Source organism: Falco punctatus, assembly GCF_963210335.1.
Source record: "Falco punctatus genome assembly, chromosome: 15".
NCBI classification, from domain to species: domain Eukaryota; kingdom Metazoa; phylum Chordata; class Aves; order Falconiformes; family Falconidae; genus Falco; species Falco punctatus.
The window spans coordinates 12,078,839-12,099,545 of NC_137595.1; the positions used below are offsets into that span (position 1 = coordinate 12,078,839).

Here is a 20,707-nt window from a genome sequence, read left to right on the forward strand (position 1 = left end):
TAAGCTCCAGCCTCAGAGATTCGCTTCCTTTGTGATCCTACAGCCCATGAACATCTGCACTGCTTGCAGCTCTGCCTGAGCCCATCAGCTCTGTGATGGTGAAACCTTCTCCTCCTGAGAAATGAGGAGCTACTCAGCCAGCCTTCCTGCTCCTTACCCTCACACCTACCCACCCTGAGCCTGAACAAGAAGAAACTGCATCTACTTGTGCAGCAAGAGAAAGCTGAGAGAGGAGCATCTCCTGCCTCCACTCAGACATGTCAGGGAAATCCTTATCTCCTTCTCAATCCACAGATACACTCACACTGCAGCTTGACTGTTTTGCCTAGTTCTCACCAAAGATTTAATAATTAAGGACCGTATTGTTGAGTGTTAGGCACTTTTCCTAGACCTGTTGCAGAACATTAAATGGCATTTTTCCTTTCCTAGCATCATCCTTTCCTGTGACTCGAAGTTTTTTTACATGCACAGGTGAATTGAGTTGAGCTTTCAAGCCTGCTGGGGTAGCAGGTGGATACTCTGCCAGTCCTATTTTATAACTGGGGAAACTGAAAAGGAGAGACTTGCTTAAGGTAGGAAGCCAGAATGGAGCAAGGACCAGAGCCCCAGGAATGATGCAGGCTTGGTGGAGGGCTTGGCGTTGCTCTTGGCAAGCTGCACAGGCACCCTCTGGCCAGGTTGCTGAGTCTCACTGTGCCCCAAGCTGCTGCCACATGGTGACCCGGGAAGCAAAGAAAGTCACTGAAGCACTCAGGAAACCAGAAGAGCAAGAGATTTTCAGGTTCAACGTTTGAACATGAGCAGAATTTAGAGACCCAAGAGGCATGCCACGTTCTCAAGCCGTTTGTTTGAGGCTGATTCCAGTGTCTGGGGGCTTTTCCCATTTATAGGCTCAGCTGATTCCCAAGCTTCAGCACAACTGTATTTCTGAAACTATCTAGAGCAAGTGTGTAAGCAGGCAGAAGGTGCTGCAGGTCAATCTGTATGCCCTCCATTCTCCCACAGCATACAAAACCCCTTCCCTGCCTCCGGCAACACTGGCTTGCTCCTGCCTGCAGAAATCCCCCACAGCTGGGCAGATCTGCAATGCAAATGCAAAACAAAAGCTGTAACATCCCTTCCCACAGTGTTACCATGGCACTCCCCGCACCTGCCTGCTCTTTAAAAGCTACCCCTCTCCTCCAAGAATTTGCTACGCCAGATCTAGCTGCTTGTGCAGGTGATAAACATCCTTATTAGCTCCGTGTGGAGGGCCGGATCCTGCGGCCCCCAGCCCCACACCAGCAGGGTCGGTTGCTTCCCTAGTGCATGAAGAAGGTGTAACGCAGCAGCTGCTGCGGAGGTGCTTCAGGGTTTCCATCTCACCCGCCTGACCCTGTCCCCCCCACCCCGAGTCCCCATGTCCCATCCTCCTGGCCCTGGCTCAAGGCAGACGCTTCCCACTTCCCACAATCTCCCTTTTAAGTGCTCGTGACTCCCCGGGCCCGTGAAGAGATAGCTATTATTTACAAAATGACGGAGTGCTATTTTTACTTGCCGCTTGGAAGCACCAGGAGCAGTAGCGGAGCTGGAATACAAATTATGCCGCCTCTCCCCTTGCTGGCTGTAGATTGTAGGGCTGCCTCTACAACTGATTACGGGAGGCGGGGGGCATGAGGGGCTGAGGAGGTTCTTATTAAACATCCCGCTGCACTCATCAAGTGCTGTTTATTTAGGAATCTCAGCTGTAATATAATCGACTCGGCCGGTTGTGTTTCAGCTCTTGAGGTTTGTGGCTGTGCTGAACGCAGTCATGTTTCCCAGGCGGGGGTTCCCAGAGGCTATGCCGCAAGCGAGCAGAAATGATGTGCCTGCATCTGAACACTGGAGGCTCCCAAACAATGTGCGCTATTAAAACAGGGGCGAAGCCACTGCGGCTTCGTGCAGGAGATTCCTGGCTGCTGCGCTGACTGACGTCAGGGAGGCTGCACATCCTTATGTCGGAGATAAGCTGGATGAGGGAGGGCATGGGGACCTCCTTGAGGCTGTGCTCAGAGTAGCGGTGCTCCAGCCCTGCCCCAGGGTTGTACTGGGACCTAAGGGAGCTCTGAGGTGACAGGTCTGTCTACTGGTATTCTGTGCACGATGGCATGGCTGAGACTAGAAAGGAGGACAGTGGTGTTCAGGCTTTTCTACACCCAGGGGTACAAACCCTCAACCTGCTCCAGGCCAGTGCCTGGAGGTAGCTGTTCCTGCACCAGGCTCCCTATGAACTGCTCTGGACTCCAGCCAGCCCAATATCCCACCTCCAACCATGGTCACAACCTAAAAAGTGCATTAACAAGCTGGTAATGTCCCTTAACGCTTTCTTAGATTGCAATTGCATTTAGCCTCAGCTCAAGAGCTTCTCAGCTTGATGACATCCCCTTATCGAGTGATCATCTTTCAAGGACCTGCCCAGTGGCACCTCAAATACACAAAATCCTTTGGGAAGGACTCCTACCAGCCTGCAGTGAGGGCAGTGTCACCATAAGGAGAGAGGGGATGCTGTGTAGCTTTTTTCCACATCACATAACCCAAAGCGAGCACACCGGACAGGATGGTGCTTTACAGCTAACCCAGCATCCCTAGGAATGGAAACACAAGTAGTTTGTTTGTACTACCAACATCTACACCATGCCTTCTTCCAAATCCTTGCCATGCTAATTAATAAGCAGCAGAAGGTAATTTTTGTAGCTGCACACAAAAGCTTTTTGGATATGCCATTCTTTGTTTTCTCACCCAGTCAGTGGGGAGGATTTAATTTTCCTTCCCATTTTAGCTTCTGGAACAAAAGACGCTTTCATGACCTTTGCTACAAGCCCCACAAGCCTCCTGTAGCTGAGCTGCACCACAGCTCAAGGCAGCCCTTGCCTTCGGAGGATGCACGCTGCAGCCCCCAGCCAGAAACTCCACCCTCGGTTTCCTCCTCTCACTCTGACAGCTTCAGTCCCATTGCACCAAGGCTGCTGCCTTTGCCAGTTCCTACCTTGGTATTTCAGATGGCCTCTTAACCTGTGGTGCTGCCGTGTTTTGGGAAGCAAGAGCTGAGTCGTGCCTTCTTTCGTGTGAGAAGAGAGGCACTGAAGAAAGAAGGGTACATCTTTGAATTACTGTGGCACAGGCTACCCTCTTTGTGACTTTGCCCTTGGGACTGCCATTCCAGTACTGGGAGAGGACAGGGAGGCACAAGCAGAGGGGTAGATGCCTGAGGGGAGAAGGTAATCACGCCTCTCCCCACAACCTCCCTTGCCAGAGCTGCAGAAATGGAGACACAACATCTACATCACCAACCACGCACAAGAAACCTGTGAAATAGCCTTCACTGCTTCTCTGTTGCTGTGGGGCCAGCAAGACTCTCCCACATACATTAAGGATGCTTTTCTTGCAATTTTTTTGCTAGGGAGCTCAGGAATAACGGCACAGAAGGAAACATTTCAGTGAACATCACTGCAGTGCTATTAATGCCTCCTAGGCTTGTCCAGCCCAGCCAGAGGAAAAAGCTGACTCCAAGGACATAGACTGACAGAGCTCCTGCCACCCAAAGCAGCATGTGCTATTGTTAATGTCAGGACCACAAACATCCCTGCTGCACTTGGAATGCTTTCACACCAAGTATCCTGGGAGCAGAGGCTGAGTGTGGGTCACGAGGGGAAAGCTGGGGAACAGGGGTGGCAAAAAATGAGACGGTATTGGCATTTGCTCCAGTATCTGCAAAAGCAAGAGCAGAGCTGGAGTGCAGAGAGATCTGGGCAGCTCTCAGTGCTGCCCCTTTTCTCTCTTCAATTGGTTTTGACTTGGGTATCTTATACAACACACATAGAGAGGTCACAGTCAACCTCTTCAAACTTCCAGTCCCAAAGTAAAAATACATATTTTTCAGATGCTGCTTGGCTGTTTTAGTGCCTCAGCATCCTTGAATATAAAATTACTTGTACAGAAGCAAAAGCCAAGTCTCGTATTGCAGACATTCACCCAGGTTTGACAAGTTCAGCCTGGGCATCTTTCCCAAAAGTGGACGGCAGCGTGCACATGTTGTTAGAAGAATAATAAGCTAGAACATATATAGGGTATCTCAGTCCTGTCAGCAGTCTTTCTTACACAGGAATAAATTGTAACTGCCTCCATATATAGAATTATATAGAATTGAAATGGTAGAAATCAGCAAGAAGAAAAGGCTTTCGGTAGCTCACCACACAGCCTACAGAAGTCAGTGCCGAACGGCAGTGATCCCAGCCAAGAGTGTCACCAGGAGGTCTGGCAGCTGGCCCAGTCCTTCGCAGGCCAGACAGAGTTACCAGCAGCATCAGGTTTAATTTCCTGAATTACCTAAACCACCAAAACATCTCCGGGAAAACTCACTTGGGCAGAAGCTTCAAGACACAACGGAGACCCCTTTGGCCCCATTTTGTCTATGGAGGGAAGGTTTATCCCAGAGGTAGGTCAGCCTACCCAGACCTGACAGCATCCAATAGCATCTGCCTCTCTCTAGTGACCACAGAGATGAAGATGACCAGGGTCTCTCGTGGATGAAGGCTGGCTTTAGCCCCATGCTCCTACCTGGGACAACATGGTTAAAGATGGTGGGATGTTCTTCTACTGCAAAGTAGGGTCAGCCAAGGACTGAACAATGGGAAATTTGTACTCCACAGAATAAACCACACAGTAAGGAAAGAAACAATATAAACGTCTGAAACAAATGTCTTATCTCGGCAGAAGCAGGGGTGAGTAAAAGCCTGCAGGGGATTGCCAATGAGACCTTTGGATCAGATCCTTATCTAGGTCTGTCTATGTGTCATGAACAATTTGTCTAATGCAGTTTTGTTCAGCTGTTTGCTTGCTTCCAGAAGTGGTTGCCCTGTCTCACTCGTAAAGCTGAAATAACTCAGGCTGTGTAACAGATCTGACCCCCTCCGTTACACTCCTGGTGACTTCTGCAGAGTTATGATCAAAAAGGCACCACATTTACACAGGAGACAAGGCTATCTGCTGCTCTCCATGAAAGCATCAAGCCTGTCCCTCTCATGCCAAGGCATCCTTTCACAGGGGCTGGCTTATCACCCACCGATTGATTCTACACGAATCCCCTGGGACTGCCAATGTTTGCTGTACAGCCAGTTCCCAAGTTGCTGCTCTGTGAGCCATGGTTATTAATCACTACCTTCTCTCTGGTGTGATGGCACATCAGTGTCTACAATTGCATGTCCTCCATCCAGACTAGACAGAAGTCATCAAATCTGTAAACACAGATACATGTGTGATATCACTTCCAGCTGTGCTCGATCTCTCTCCCCTCAACTTGGATATTTCTGCACAGGGGGAGCAAGAAGTTAAAAAGAATTTCAGGGATGCTCCCAAGAGACAGCCAGCAACAAAACCACTCACATATAATGAGAGAGATTACCATGGACTATAATTACATGTGCTTAATTTTTCAGCTCAGATGAAGTGAGACGATGCCTGTCAAACCCCTCAAAGAGACAGCCTGCTGCCCTATGTCTCTTAGCAGGGCCATGGGAGAGCTGATGCAATGAAGAGATTTATTCCCTGTCTCACACAGCATGCCAATACACAGCTTTCTAACACGGCCGCACCCAGTGTCCTCTGCAGAAGCTAGATGCAGGACCATGAAGTGACCCAGTTACAACTTGAGCATGCCTTTGTCTAGGATTTACAGCACGCTGTAATGCCTAGATGGATGTCTAATTCCTAGGCGATCCCCGGGGAACAAGCCACCCAGGGCACAAACTCCTTGGGTTACGTAGGGAAGATCAGCTCCGTTCTTAGAAGAGAAATCCCTAAGCAGTCTCCAAATGTGTTATACAATTGCTTGTGGCTCTGATCGAGGTCTGAGCTCTCTCCATGCCTATGTAACGCGTTGGCTACGGAGTCTGGATCAAGGCACAACTACTGGTGAAAGCTGAGGAGTCAGACACACCTCGTTCCTCCTTGCTTCCAAAATGAGCAGGATGCCCACGTCTCAGCACAGCGCTGAGAGGCACACAGGGCATCTGCTTGCCCCTTTTGGGTGAGCAAGTGCACTCCTTCCTTAGCACTTCCACGTGAATAACAGCACAGGGTAGCCCGGTTTTCCAGTCTGAATGCGCCGCACAGAGCATGCTACGCTGTCCCTCTGTCTCAACATGTGATGGATAAGGGCATACCTGGCACGGTGGGTAAGTCAGCGTGTTGCTGTAGAAGGTGCTATAGGGATTTCACACCCTCCTATGCTAGAGAAAGGCATTTTCTCACATTTAGAAAGAGTGAGGGATGCAGGTTAGAGCTCTATCCAGCAGAACAGCCTAGGAGAGATGCTGCTTTACTAGTGGTGGAGCAAATAAGCCCTGCTTTCCCACAAATCAGCTTTTCCAGCCTGTTTTCCTGATGCTTAACACTAGTTGATCCCACCCAGTTACCTCTCTCTGCTTTGGGTCTTTTTCCACACAGCTGCGTAATTCCACAAATCTTGCAGGGACTTAAAATCTCTAAGATATCTACCTTTCTGTCAGGTTTTGTTCAGATCAGCCAACAGGCTCAAAAGCTTTTAGAAGACAAAAGGCAGAAAGAATTATGTGATAAGCCTTTCTCCATTAGGAGCCCAGGCAAAAAACTACCACACGACTCAACAGAACTATGCACTTGGCTCATACAGTTTAACTCAGCTTTCCCCCATTGCCCTGGGCAGGCATGCTCATGCATGTATTCTTATTACTGCACTAGGTGACGTAAAATACACATCCAGAGGTTAGAATTAGGATGTGGTGCAAATTATTGACAAAGTCCAGGCAGAACAGAAGAGAGAGTCAGAAGCAGCAACTGCTGGAGAATGTGCAGTCATGGAGGCTTTACACACACCCCTCATTCTCACACATCCAGACTACAAACAGAGACTACAAATTAGTTGTGCTATTTTTGCTACAGACAGAAAAGATGGAATGAACAAAGCTACTGTAGTTACTATTTTAAGGACTCAGGACACCCTCAGATGTGATGAAGACAGAGGAGGAATATGTATGTATAAGCATGCTTTTAGAGGTTCTACAGTGCCTGTGGTAATGGAATACAGATGATACATAAACGTGTTTGTTAAGGTGTCCCTGCATGGTAGGGGGCTTGGAACTAGATGACATTTAAGGTCTTTTCCAACCCAAACCGTTCTACGATTCTATGAAAATGTGTGAATATAAATCAGCATGCATAATTTAACATATTCAGTATTAAAGTCTGTCCTTGATGGCTAAGCCAGAGGCACTCGGGGAAGGGAATCCCTGGCGGTCCCAGTGGATGGGGAAGAGCATTCAGTGAATGCTATGTTGCTGGCTGGTACACGTGGATGTGGCCCTAATGAAACCAAAGCCAGCAGAATCTTGCTGGCCACAGTCCTGCAGGGTGCCTGCGTGGCTGTATGCACTGGAGGGAGCAAAGAGATGCAGGCAAAACCTCCAGGCTGGTACTTCAGTGTTAGGCAAACATCTCCATGTTACCTGCCAAACACCTGTGTTCTGTTCTGGCCCTGCCTTCCTGACCTCATGTTCAGTTAATCTCCCTATTTAGGGGTCAGTGATGATCTCGTTGACCACTTCAAGGGATCTTGGTGAACAGCACCCTCAGGGAAAGACTGCAGCAGGTCCCGTGCCTCAGTACTGTGGCTGAAGCTGCAGAGACACAGGAGGGATAAAGCACCAGAACAAAGCAGACACGAGGCTGCTGCCTTTGCTGTATCCCTTCACACATGCATAACTCAGCTGGGAGAGTCAGTCATTAGACCAGGCTTATCCAGAAGCTGCGTGGACATGGTAAACCTCTGAAGCTTCTCCATCAGGGAGCTTCCAGACCGGCCCGCACAGGTTATCGGGTTATCACTTACTTTCTTTCCTAAAAACATTGAACCTTTGGTTAACTGATTCTCAGCAGGTCTTTAACAGAGTTCATCACCTCCCATCAGGTCACTGGCATGCTTGAAGAGGAACTGCAAAAACTTCAGATCGGTGCCAGTAAAATCCTTAGCATTTGTAAAGCAATTACTGAGCTCTGCAATTCATCAGAGCTCAAGGCAGATCCCCAGGAAAAAGATAAGCACAAGGGTGCAATACAAAACTGCTACTGCTAACCTGATAATCATTGATACATAGGAAACAACTGGAAAGACTGGAAAGCCAGAAAGCAAGCAGGGAAGTGTAAGAAAACTCAAATGAAAGACACACCACATTGCATTAATTTTGTGTCATTGCAGAGGGAGAAATAATAAGACATCTCAATCAAGTGCGTGATGTTTGCAGACCGAGCTCTGAGCTTCAATCCCACCATCGGTGCTAATCTGCACTATGGCACTGAGCACGCAATGCAGTTCTGCTGTGCCTAGGTTTCCCGGTCTGCCTTTTAGGCTCAGTGCAGCCTCCCCATGCCTCCAGCTATATCTTCTTCCAGGTTGCTCTGCAAGCTGAGGATTGCCAGACCGCATGATGGACTGTAGTGCGCAAAAAAAGAAAAAGAAAGTGGCTCCTGGGGCTTGCTGTATAGCTGGGAGGAAGAGTCCATTTAATTCTCCAGCCTGTCCCCTGAGGCCAATGCCAGGTACTAGGATGAAAATACAAGAAAACCATAGCAGGGAGCAACACAGTAATTTGCACTCTGGTTCACTTATCTGTTAGCTCCTGGCTGGCATTTCCTTCAGTGGGAGAACTTAATCAGCTCCTGCGACAGTGTGCCTCCAGTGACGCTTCTGGCATCCTTCACCACCACCCCCAGGGCAACACAGACAAACGCCTTCCCTTCCACATCCATGCACCCCAAGTGGTCTTTGCTTGTGTGGCTGCTGAGCTGTGCACAGAGCCAAGGTCTCCACCGAGTTGTCTCTTCCCTCATCACACACAGGTCACCGGGCTGCATGACCGCTGCTCATTTACTTTTCAGCAATACCAAGACATTGTACGAATGAAATTGTTTAATTCACATTGCCTTGCACTGGTCAATTTAACATTTCCTCTGATGCTGGAGTCCTCTCTTACGGCAGGGCAAGCTCTCCTCACCGCCTGGGCTCACCTAGCTCCCCATGTTACCTCTGCGCATGCTGCTGCCAACACATCAAGAAATGTATTAGACAGCATAGACTGCAAGTCCACCTCTGCTGCATGGAAATAACTCCTGTGTTTGCTATCCCAGACTTGCAAGGATAAACAGAGTGTCCAAAGTGCAAGATAAATCCTTGGACACGCACTGTGCCCTTCCACCACATCCACTCTCACCCAGCTTCCCCATGCCTCTCGGGGAAGTACGTGGCCAGCAAACACAGGGGCAGCAAACCCCAGGAGCGGTGGGGTGGTCCACGTGGCAAGACAGGCTTATTTGTGTGCTCAGGCTGTTGTTTTATCTCCAGGTGAGCAAAATGCTTTTAGAGGAAATTCCATTATGGCTTTAAATCTTCCCACCTCCCCAGCACTGTTCAGACACCAGCATTGTCTGTCCCACGGACAGGAAGGGTTTTTATCACAGTTACTGACAAAAACTGGGCAACAAATAATCGAATTTCAGTTCTGTCCACTACCTGACTCATGATATGCTGCATAATACTCCGATACTCCCATCAGAGACAAGCAGAGGGCAGATGCCTCCAGATGTAATTTTTAATTTCCTTTGCTGGGGAGAATGTTTTCTTGTTTTAGCAACATGCTTTCGAAGCGTTCCAGTTCCCATGGCAACCCTCTGCTTCCACTGGAGATGGCATTTTTCATGCCATCCCTTCAGCATTAGATATCTCCCAGCCAAAGTTTTGAAGAAATGTCTCTCTTAAATATATATTTATTAGAGACAGTGGCTGCAAGTGTGCTTTACTGACACGTTTCTTAAGCGACTCACAGCCTACAGAGGAGAAAGCTGTCTCCAGAAATATGCTGGCTGCCAATCTGCCTTTTCTCAGCTTCTGTTTTCAGCCAGAACTCTCCTCTCTTTTTCTGCCACATACATATTAGCCAGCACCTGCTCCCTTTTTTTTCCCTATTATTCCTTTCTGTTCCCAGCACTCCCCAATGCCCAGTCTCAGCCCAGCTCCCTGGTAATGCAAGCGCAGCACGGGAGTGCCCAAGCAATTCAGCACATGCTGGAGTATCTGCACCCACTCCCTGCCTGCTGGCATGGGCGCTGCTCGGGGTCCCCCTCTTCTCCTGCAGGCAGAGCGCCATCATGGGCATGATTATACATTTGCATGCAGAGAAAAACCCAAAATACTGCAAAATAGAGACTACTACAAGAGCCTCTCAGCCTCGGAGGGCAGCATCAGGAACATCTGCCCTGTTGCTGCCCAGGGCTGCTCTGCCCGTGCCATCTGGCCGTAGCCTGCTGGGCACCGTGTGCCCTCTGGGAATGGGTGAGCACAGCAGCGCACTGATCCTGCTCTCCAGTGCAGGACCCTAGCCCGGGGCTCCTGCATTAGCTGGGGGAAGGATTCATGCCCCTGGTCTTGGTTACATGGTGCCACTCGGGCACCCCCATTGCAGCAGTACACAGTGTTGCAGTACCTCTCTGGGCTCCATAGGTGTGGAGCCGAGGGATGATGAGATCAACACACCTCCCTGCCCAACAAGTCGCCTTCCCTGCTGCACCAAGGCACGCCACCCGCCTCTGCTCCCGCACAGTCCTCACTTAACCATCACACCCGAAAAACCTACGCCTCTGGCTCAGAAACCCCCTGCAGAGAAAGTGATGCAACATCCCACCCACAGCAGCTTCCAAACATTTTTTGCAAGATCCCTGGGGACAGTTTCTATTCCAGGCTGTGCAGGCAGCCCCCAGCCCTGCTGCCTTCCCAGGGCAGGGAGCCCCCCTCACGCCACAGGGATTTCCAGGCTCCCCGGCTCAGCGGGGCCCCAGGACTGCAGTGCCTGCAACCCTCACTTGCACCACGCTCAGCATCTCCCACCCAAGCTCCTGGCAGCTCATCGGAAAGAGGCAGTGCCAGCCCTGGCAGGGGGTCACGACGGAAACCGTGCTGGAGCCCTTTAATAGAGCTGTAACATTACAGCTTCAAATTGTGCTCCTTCAGGAGACAAATCCAAGCAGGTAAATTGGTAGGAGCTGAGTGGATCCAGAGGCTGATGGAGCTAATCCCAGGAATGTTTAAATGCAAAGGCCCAGGGAGCCTCAGTCAAACTTGACTTGATTGCTGAAGCTCACTGCTGTGCTTAATTCTCAGGTGCTGCCTGCTCGGAGGGGTGTGAAAAGCAGAGGAAAAGGCAGAGCACTGGGACTGAAAGTCACACACCAGCTTTAAGGTCAGGACATCAGCCCTCAGCAAAACCATGCACCAGCCAAACAGCAGCAAGACAGCAGTTCCTGTTCACCTCATTGTGGAAACCAACCACATGGGGAAACATCACAGTTGTCCCTCAGAAGTTTAAAAACATTTTCCTAGCCCAGCCTCCAGCAGGGGGACACAGGCTCAGCGGACACTTCTTGCTGACTCCAGACTTCACATTAATTGTGCTGTCCCACCAGCCATTAATCAAATGTCTTCCACTGGCATTTTTATTGAAAATCAATTTAATAAAGTAGGTGGGAGTCCACATGCTTCCATAACATTAGATAAATATTCATGGGGGCTTGTGCTGCTTTAGCTAAATGAGTTTTTTAAATTTAACTGGTGCAATTCCCTTGTTCCTTAATATATAGCTTGGCTTGCCTGTGTTCAGGAATAGAGACGAGGTGGGACTCAGCCCTGAGCTGACTTGCTCTCAGGCACAACAGAGAACAATCCTTTTCTATCAAGCCAACACCTTTTGGCAAGGATATTGTCATCTGTGATTGGAAATGCCGGTCTGCTGGGGTCAGCGTCACCTGGTGCGAATCCCCAGAGCCAAGGCTGAATTCAGAGGGGCCATTTAGATCTGAAAACTCGTTTCCAGCCACTAAGAGTGTGGCCACCATTTCTGCCTCCGTGGGTGTGCCAGTTGATTTCAGCTTTTCCCTCCCTGTTTAAGCAGCCATTGTGCTCCGACAAGAAAAATTAACGAAAGCCATCAGAAAACACATTTTCCCTGATGCTTACTGAAGGGGGTTGAAAGGCTTCCAGCTACCAAAATATACAATGCACCAGTGAAAGAACAGAAACACACCCACACAAAGCTTCAAAATTCATGGGGTGCACGAATCCTAGAAGAAGGGATGAACACTAAGCTCACCCCACTGAGCCAACCTCCAGCTGCAGCCCTAGCTGTGAGCATCTGCCCCGGGGAGGGCAGGTTAACCCCTCGCTCCCCGAGGAGGCTGCAGAGCAGCCTTGACTGAGGCTCCTTACTGCTGTCCTCCTGCTCAAAGGCAGTTATTAGAGTCCAGACAGAAGAAAGGAAGAATCTGACGCATTGATCAAATTTCGTAGAAAGGCAGGATTCAGACAATCCTTATCAGTTTCTTTACAGCATCTAACAGTTTCTTTGTTAACTGGAGCAGCGAGGAGCTACAGCTTCCAATAAGCAGCAATGCAGGGCAATTCAACCACTGCCAGGACTCTTGTCATGTTATCCTAGTGATACCCTTCTCTTGAAAGGCGGTGCTTTAGAAATCAAGCACATCATCATTTTGCTTTTGTTATTAACGCAAACTGACTTGTTTTCATCGTTACAGCCTCGACCTAATTCCCCATGCACATGCTCCCTACAGCAGCTCAGATTTCTGGACAGGATTTGCTTTCCCTGTGCTTTAATGACATGAAGGTTGTGACTAGCCCTGCGGACATGCACAGATAGCCTGAGCCCAGGAGTAGGGTGCAACCAGCCCGCCCTGCCCCACGCGCGAGCTACTGAGGGTTGTGTTTCTTACACCCCAGTTCCATGGTGGCAGCAGTATGAAGACAAATGGAGTCCATGAAGTGCCACCATAATAATTTTCTGCTCGTCCCCAGCAGCTACCGATGCAGCAGAGGTGGACAATGCCCACGTTCTGATGCCGTGAGATAGTCTAGTCACTCAGTTCCTCCCCAAACACAGCATTGGCTGTGGGGACAGTTCTCCTGCAAGCCTCTGAGATTACTCATTTCTCCAATTTCCCACCTATTAAGATAGCAGTCCTGCTTCTGAGAGATCACCCTTGCCGGAGACAAACTGCCTGTCAGCAAACAGCATTAAATACAGGGTATAATATTCGACAGATAATGGCATGCTTTTAGTTTTTTCTCTCTTGCATGCAGGTCACACAACTAATGTCATCTCCAAACGCTGAAATCCTAGATGTGAAAAGGTAAAGCTTAATTGCCTTGAACAGCAACTCTTGTATTGACTCCAACATAAGGCCCATAAATATTAATACAGCTATATTTAGCCCCTTTCAATTATACATACAAAATTAAACATCTTTCTGGGAACAAATCAGTTCAGATAGGGCTTGAGTTTTCTCCTTTTCCCTTTTTAATGCATTCTGCATGAAAATAATAATTCTAGTAGAGCTAAGGCTCTAGAAAGAAAAGAACAGTGGATGGAGGCAGAGACTCAGATACTTCCACCTGGTTGAACTAACTTGCTCTGCAGGTATTCAGAGGCACCTGTACGTTCCTAACCTCACCCCTGCCCCACCTGGTTCCCCTCTTACTTGTCAGATTCAATCCCTTTTCTGACTGGCAAACTGGGACCCACTGAAGGTGTGTGCACAGAGGGGGGGCACATGGGGGAACCAGCCCAGCCTGGGACCTCAGGCCCCAACATCACGTTATGGGAGGGGGATGCTGGAGGAGGGACTCCTGCCCCATTGGAGGGGAGAGGTCCCATCTGCAGCACGGCCATGCCCACACAATGCCTTCTGCAGTTAAAGACTACCTCTTTTGTATAAAAATCACATTCGCTTTCCTGATTTTCAAATTAATTATATGTTGCTTTTCCTTGCCAAAGTGGACTTAACGTTATTAACGTTACATGACAAAGAGAAGCTATCAGAAAGCTTCTCTCATAATGATGGTTAGATTGATCAGGAAAGATTTCATGCTTTTGTTCTTTAACCCTTCCTCATGCAAGCAAACAGGGCCCTTTTCTAGGAAAAGGCTTTCTCAAATTCTCAGGCAAGACAAGGTGCATCTCTCCAAAGGGAAGAGCTCTAATCTTTCAAGCACAAAAGCCTGTCATTCAATTCCCACGTGTGCACAGACCCTTTACAGAAAACACAACTTGTGGAAAGAAGAGTTTGCACCTTTATTTTTTGCAAGAAAGTGGCCTTAACTGGCTAAAGTGACATTCACAGCTCTCCAGGAGGCATGTCTTCGGGTGGGTAAGTAGGAATGCAGGACTGCAAAAATCTGATCTGGCCTGTATGAACACAAACTTCCTTGACAAGAATTCAGATGTGTGCAGTAAGTCTTGTGCACAGCTTCTGCCACCTTCCCCTTTGCAAATTGTTGTTGTTTAGTGGATTTTTTTAATGGTCATCAGATCCTTTCCTTGACAAAGTTTCTTGTACCAGAACTGATCCTTCCAAAAAAAAAAAGGCACCTGAAATGACTTTTGCAATGTTGATATAGCATCTTGAAATTTCAGACACAATTTATTTCACTCCAGTTATGAATCATTTCATCCACTGATTCAGTCTGAACTTTGTCATCAATAGGATTTTCCAGCAGGTTTTGGGGGAGGGAAGAAAAATCATATGCTTTTTTCCATGCCTGTTCTCATCACTTTGGTTTGAACTATGTTCTTCCAGAAGGTAAAGTGAACGGGGTGTCCTTTTCTCACAATACAAATTGCACATTAAAAATTCTCTCTAGGCTATACTGTATGCTATATGGACAACTGCCAGTAGTCCACAAAGACTTTTTTTTTTTAAATAAACATTAGCTGTATATCCTTCAGAGGCAGATTTTTAAAGTAAGCTACAGGTTAGTACACACAGACAAAGAAATCATTACATGAAATTCCTGCCCCACCAGACTTGCTGAGAGCTTTGCCATTTACTTCAGTGGGGTGAGAATTTCACTCTGACTTTTAACAGTATTTAGTTAAGGGACCCTGCATGGTTTAGCTTCATAGTTTTGCATCAACTCACTCCCCAAAGCCCCGTGCATCTCCCAGAGCCTCACAAACATTCCAATATTTTTATTTAATCAAACAATAAGCTTTAAATAAATGAAACAGCACTAATGAGCCAACAGGTCTGAATCAGCAGCATTAATCCCCCCACCACAGGGGGCCTGGGTAGATATTTGATTGCTTCTTCCAGATGGAACTGGGCTGAAATTCGCCACCAACATGATCAACGACTTTGCCTCATCAGACTTAATCAGTGCCTCTGTATAGGTACATGAACTGCTGCAAAGGTTTTATCCTTTCACTCAACGAATAAAGTAACTGCTGTTTCCTCAATATTTGACCAGTTGGTTCACCACCAGCTTCCCAGAATAAACCAATTAAAGTTGTTTTTAAACTCTACAATACCTAATAAAAAAACCCCTTATTTCACAATCCATATCAAAGACACATTATAAATCCTTTACAGAGGACTAAACGAATGGAAATTTCTAATAAACGAGTAGCAGCCATAGTCCAACAGATCAATAAAGACATCTTTGCAAGCAGTTTATAGCCATCTATAACATCATCTACTAATGTTCTTAAAACCATCTAACACATGTTTAACATGCTTAAGCATCAGTTCCCCCCTTCCAAAGTCATTATAAACAAATAGCTGATCCCATCTCCAACACACACACCAGCTTCCCCTCAGGCAGGGATCAGCTGCTTAGCTTTTGCAGGGGTTCACTGCAGGTGTCTGATCTAGCACTGAAGCTCTGAGATGTTGCTCCAGTACAAATCACTGGGGTAAAAAATTCCTCCAAATGGATTCGCTTTCCTAGAAAAATTTCTCACCCTTTGGGGAAAATCTTACTTCTTGCCTACATGCATGGATATATGGAGGGGTTAGCAGCTTGGGGCAGACTCCTCATTGGAACCACTGACAGCAAACGAAGGCATCACCCAAAAAAAGGCATACAAAGTAGTGCGAGTAACATCTTCCCATTCATAACCCTGGCAGCCTGGGGGCTTGGTTGCAGCCCCTCTGGAGAGCCCAGGAGCATGCAGCCCAGGGACAGCCTCGTCACTGGTCATCGACTTTGCCCACATGACTGCCCCATGGAGAGTGTGGCTGGGCAGGGACCTGCCATGGTGGTCCAGTCTTTCCTGGCACTGCAGGGACACAGGCAGACGCAAGATGCCCCCGAAGGATCTGGTGCTGACCTGAAGCCCAGGTGCCATTTCACACCAAAAGCTAGGAACTCCTTTTCACAGCGGGTTTCTGACCCCTGTAGAGTGTTTGTGATATCCCTGAAGCTTTGATACAGGCTTGTTGCCCTAAGCAAATTCGTAACTTATTTAAGAGACTTTCACCCTTAGGCATAGCTGTCAAACCCGCATTCGTCACTTGCCTTCTGATGTGTGCATGCCTTTTCACACAGAGCTCCCTCCCTCTGTACACCATGGGTTTAAACAGCAGCACAACTGGGAATTTCTGCATGAGAGAGGAGAGCATCAGGGCTGTGCAAATCCATGGCAAAGATGCCTCTGGAGAGCTGCACCCAAGGGGAAGACAACCTTTTTTTCAATTTGTTCACAGATCTTAACTTCAGAAGTTTGACGAGACAGAGCAGGGTCCCCGTTGCCCAGAAAGGTAAATAGAAGAAAACGCTGTTCAGGCAATGCCTCAGCTTCAAATTAAAACTCATCAAGGAATCTCAGAAAAAGACAAAAATCTGAGATAAGATGTGGATTTTTTCTAAGAAAGGATCAGATTCCTCCCTGGAGTATTCAGTACAAGGCATGAAGTCAGATCAGAGAGAAAAGATGAGAAGAGATGAGAAATTGGGAGAGGTGGAACATTAAGACAGAAAACCGGATTAAACACAGTCCTGAAACCCTGGAAATCATAACAAACCACAAAGGACCACTGGGTTTGTCATCTCATGTTTCTCTTGCACAAACAGATCTAGATAATGTTTACGACAAACTACAGGCAGCCTCATCACACACAGGTTGAAAAACTGCGGAAGAGTTCAAGGCCAGACCAAGTCTGGAATTGCTTTAATCCAGTTGCCTGTGTTTGCTGGTCCCAGTAAACTCCATGCTCTGAAAACTTCAGTAGGCTGCTGACTCTCAACTGTCCAGAAGCACATCATGCAGACACAGCCCGGCAGGATGCTCACCAGCCAGCGTTCCCTCAGTGGGGCTGAGTCAGCCATCTAGGGACTCCAGAGACAGGTGGTACAAACTTGAAGGAAATAACATGAGATACCTTGTAAGCAATGCTGCATCTGAGAGGGATAACACCAATCGATCCTAGACTAGCTGTTTAACATGGTACAAATTACTTTTTAATTGCAATCGGAGAAACTGTCTTATCTGGAATGTTTACAGCCCATCTTTTAGAAAACTGAACAGCCTACTCGTTCTTTCTCTTCCTTAGGGAAAAATCTTTTCCTCCTTGGCATCCCCTGGAAAAGGTCAACAGTTTTCTGGAGTGCAGGCTTCCCAAAACCACCTGATACAGAGGCTTTGCTCACCACTGCTCCAGATGCCCCGTGGGTTCCTCATCCTTCTACCAAATAGCACCTCAGACACATTCCCAGCCCCCATGAAGCAGTCAATCTCTGGCTGAGCTGAAGAAATCCCTACCCCATTTTGCAAACAGCTACAGAAAGGCCACATGTTCCTCCTCCCTGAGCAGTAAGGTGCCCCCCAGTAGCTTTGTATTACCAAAGCTGTAAGGAAGGAAAAGGCTGGGGCAAGTCTGGAAACCTCCCCAGGCATTCACTAGATGGCTGTGGTCAGTTGCAGCGCAATAAACCGAACTTCATTGGTGAGGAAATACGGCTGCAGGAGGTGCAGCTGCACAGGGACCATCACTGAACCTCAAACAACCCAGCCACTGCATCCCCTCTCATGGTAACTGTGCTGGGCATCACGCTGGCCACGTAAGGATTGCAGAACTTCATTCACTCTTCACAGTAAGCAGCACAAGGATATACAGGGTATTTTTGTGCATCCTGCATTCCTGGAGGATCACTCACACTCCCATCGCTCACATCCCACTCCTTGAGCATCTCTTCTTTTTTGGGTGTACGATGTCTCTCCCTTTCTCAGCCAGTTCTACCTCTTTCCCATGGCCACATCTACTCCCTCCTACTCCTGCAAGCCAGGCAAACTCCAGGTTCAAAGCTGAGGCCTCTCCATGTGCCAGCTCTGCAGGGAGCCCCAGCAAAGAGAATTTGGGAGCTATAAATAGAGGCCCCTCACTGTAGCCCCCACAGGGCTGGGCAGAGGATCTGCGTGATTGCACAGCTCCAGACCAGGAGTGGAGGCCAGCGCTGTCCATAGAAACTCTCGGTGGGAGATTTTCTTATCCTACAAGGTTGGCCTTGACAACAGATGTCTCCATCCCCTCAGGGTCCATTTCTGTTCCTCTTCAGACTTAATAACCAATCTGCCTTGTGTTTTCCCAGGGGAAACACAGGTTATCTGCTAATAGTTCCTCTCCTTCCACACTCTGAGTCCTATAACATGATCTATTCATGCAGCTACCCCTTTCCCAAGCCCAGACTCTATTTCAGTGGTCATGGAGCCAAATGAAAGACTCAGCTTTGTCACTAAGAGCAAACCAGCCCCAACTCACCTGGCAGACACAGGCAGAAATCTCCTACCAGCCATGCAAGACTTCTCTGTGACACTAATGTTTGTGTCCCCAGTGCTATGGGGCATTCCTGCAGAATGAGGGGTCTGACAGCCACCCTCACCCCCACCTTCCCTCATCTAACCTAGCCTAGAGTATGCTCACAAACCTCTACGTGCTGTCAAGACTGCAAGGACTCCTCGCTGGAGAGAATGTGCTGAGCCACCTCTTGGGGACAGGAGCTGCAGCAAAGCACAGGGCCACCCTTGCCTGGAGCCTGGCTCTGCAGCACTGGGCACTCCCGAGCAGCTTCAGCACTGGTTTGCTTCAGTTTGTGTCTGCAGCATCCTGGTAGGAAGATGAGCTCTGGCATGGGAGCTATTAGAGTGGGTGGCAGCAGATGGTGGAAACAGAGGGGATAAGAAAATAAATACAAAGAGGCTATCTTGAGGGGAGAAGTCACCACATCGACACTCTGTTGCTTAAACAGTCTCTTTTCCCAAAGCCTAAACAAACATTGCTCGGTTGCCGGTGCACAAGGAGGCAGCTCTGCCGAAAGCAGAAGACAGGCACCGGGGCACACACAGCCCCAAGATGTGCTGCAGCCTTGCACCTCGCTCAGCCCTTTGTGCCCCAACCCAGTGTTTTCAGGGGGATCTGTCTCATACAGAGCAGGGAAACCAAGGCCAAGAAGGGACCCCCTGTGTCCTGCCTCCTGGTTACCCACAGTTTAGGCCTGTCCGTCTTTCCGTTAGCTTGTGCATGGGCACAATACCACCACGTCTGCCCTTTCCATGGACACCAAAGCAGGACTGCATGGTGCTCTCACCTGACATCTTCAGAAAAGCAATATATTCCCGAGGAAAATGGGGAGAGCCAGTGCTGCTGGGTCTTAAAAGGACTGCCCATTGCTGCCTCACAGGAAAACTAATGTACCTTGTAAGTCACTGAATCACCCAGCAGCACAGCCACTAATTTGAAGCAAAGCTATCCTTTTCAGAGATCTCACATAACCTTGGACAGCAGGAACCCAGTCTCTTGCTCACTACCACCCCAGGCTATTTGATTAACCCCTAAGTCTAGAGTCTGCAGCAGGACTATTTCTGCTTCTCTGGCCACCAGCACCGGTGAGAAAGTTATTTTCCTCCAGTGCTCTTCCTGATAAGCAGCCCTGACAGACTTCCAAAGAATAAAAGACCAGACTTGGGGAAAACAGATCCAGCAGTGGGGACAACTCATGTGCAGCCAAGAGCCCTTGTCAAAACCTCCCATCTGGGTCTGCGAGAGTGCTCCATGAGGGGAAATCAGAGGTGAAAGCAGTCTATAAACATGCAGTGTCTGGTTCAGGCAAAGGCAATGTATTATGCTAAGCACGTTATTAAAGGATCTAAAGCAACAGAGCAGAGATTCCAAGAAAGGTTTTAACTTCCCCAGCAAGGGGCTCCTGGGAGTCCTCTTGTTAATACTTTGCATGGGGTTGTCTGCAACCGAGCCCAAAGTGAACACAAATGCCTCCTCAGTCCCCTTTCAGAATTCATTTCAGTTAAATCAATACAGCCATCGGGGAGACTTGAGGAGGCAAAGCTATTAGTGGGACCGCAGTTAATTCTGGGGGAAAGAAACAAGCAACAAAAGCAATAAAACTGATGGATGGCTTATGCAGGCACAGTAACTCTTTCCTACCCAGGTACTGCAGCACAGCAGCCCATCAGAGTGGGGATGCTTACTGGAGAAACTCTTCTTCCCCAGATTTTGCATGGTCTCTGATTGGGATAAAAGTACTCCTGAACTGGTGCAGAGCAGAGGGCTGGCACAGAGGCAGGTGTGGGCTGGCAAGAGACAACGAGGCTGCTCTGAGGAATGGAGGGTGCAATTCCAGGCTATTATTATATCACTAGAGCCCCCATCAGCATGCAAGAGCTCAGGAAAGTTCATTCCCGACCTCCCTTGGCATCAGGACCTTCAGGGAACAGGGAAGCACATGGTGACTCCAGCTTTGTTTGGGAATTGTGGTCCAGCAGCACACCTCTGCAGCCAAGCAGGAAAGCTCAAAGCAGTG

The 20,707-nt window shown here is 48.4% G+C and overlaps 1 protein-coding gene across 5 annotated transcripts in view; it reads right to left on the minus strand.

Annotated features, from left to right (window-relative positions):
- LOC308053788 (gamma-aminobutyric acid receptor subunit alpha-3-like) overlaps window positions 1-20,707 on the minus strand; it is a 71,243-nt gene that overhangs the window by 35,323 nt on the left and 15,213 nt on the right. The window lies entirely within an intron of this gene.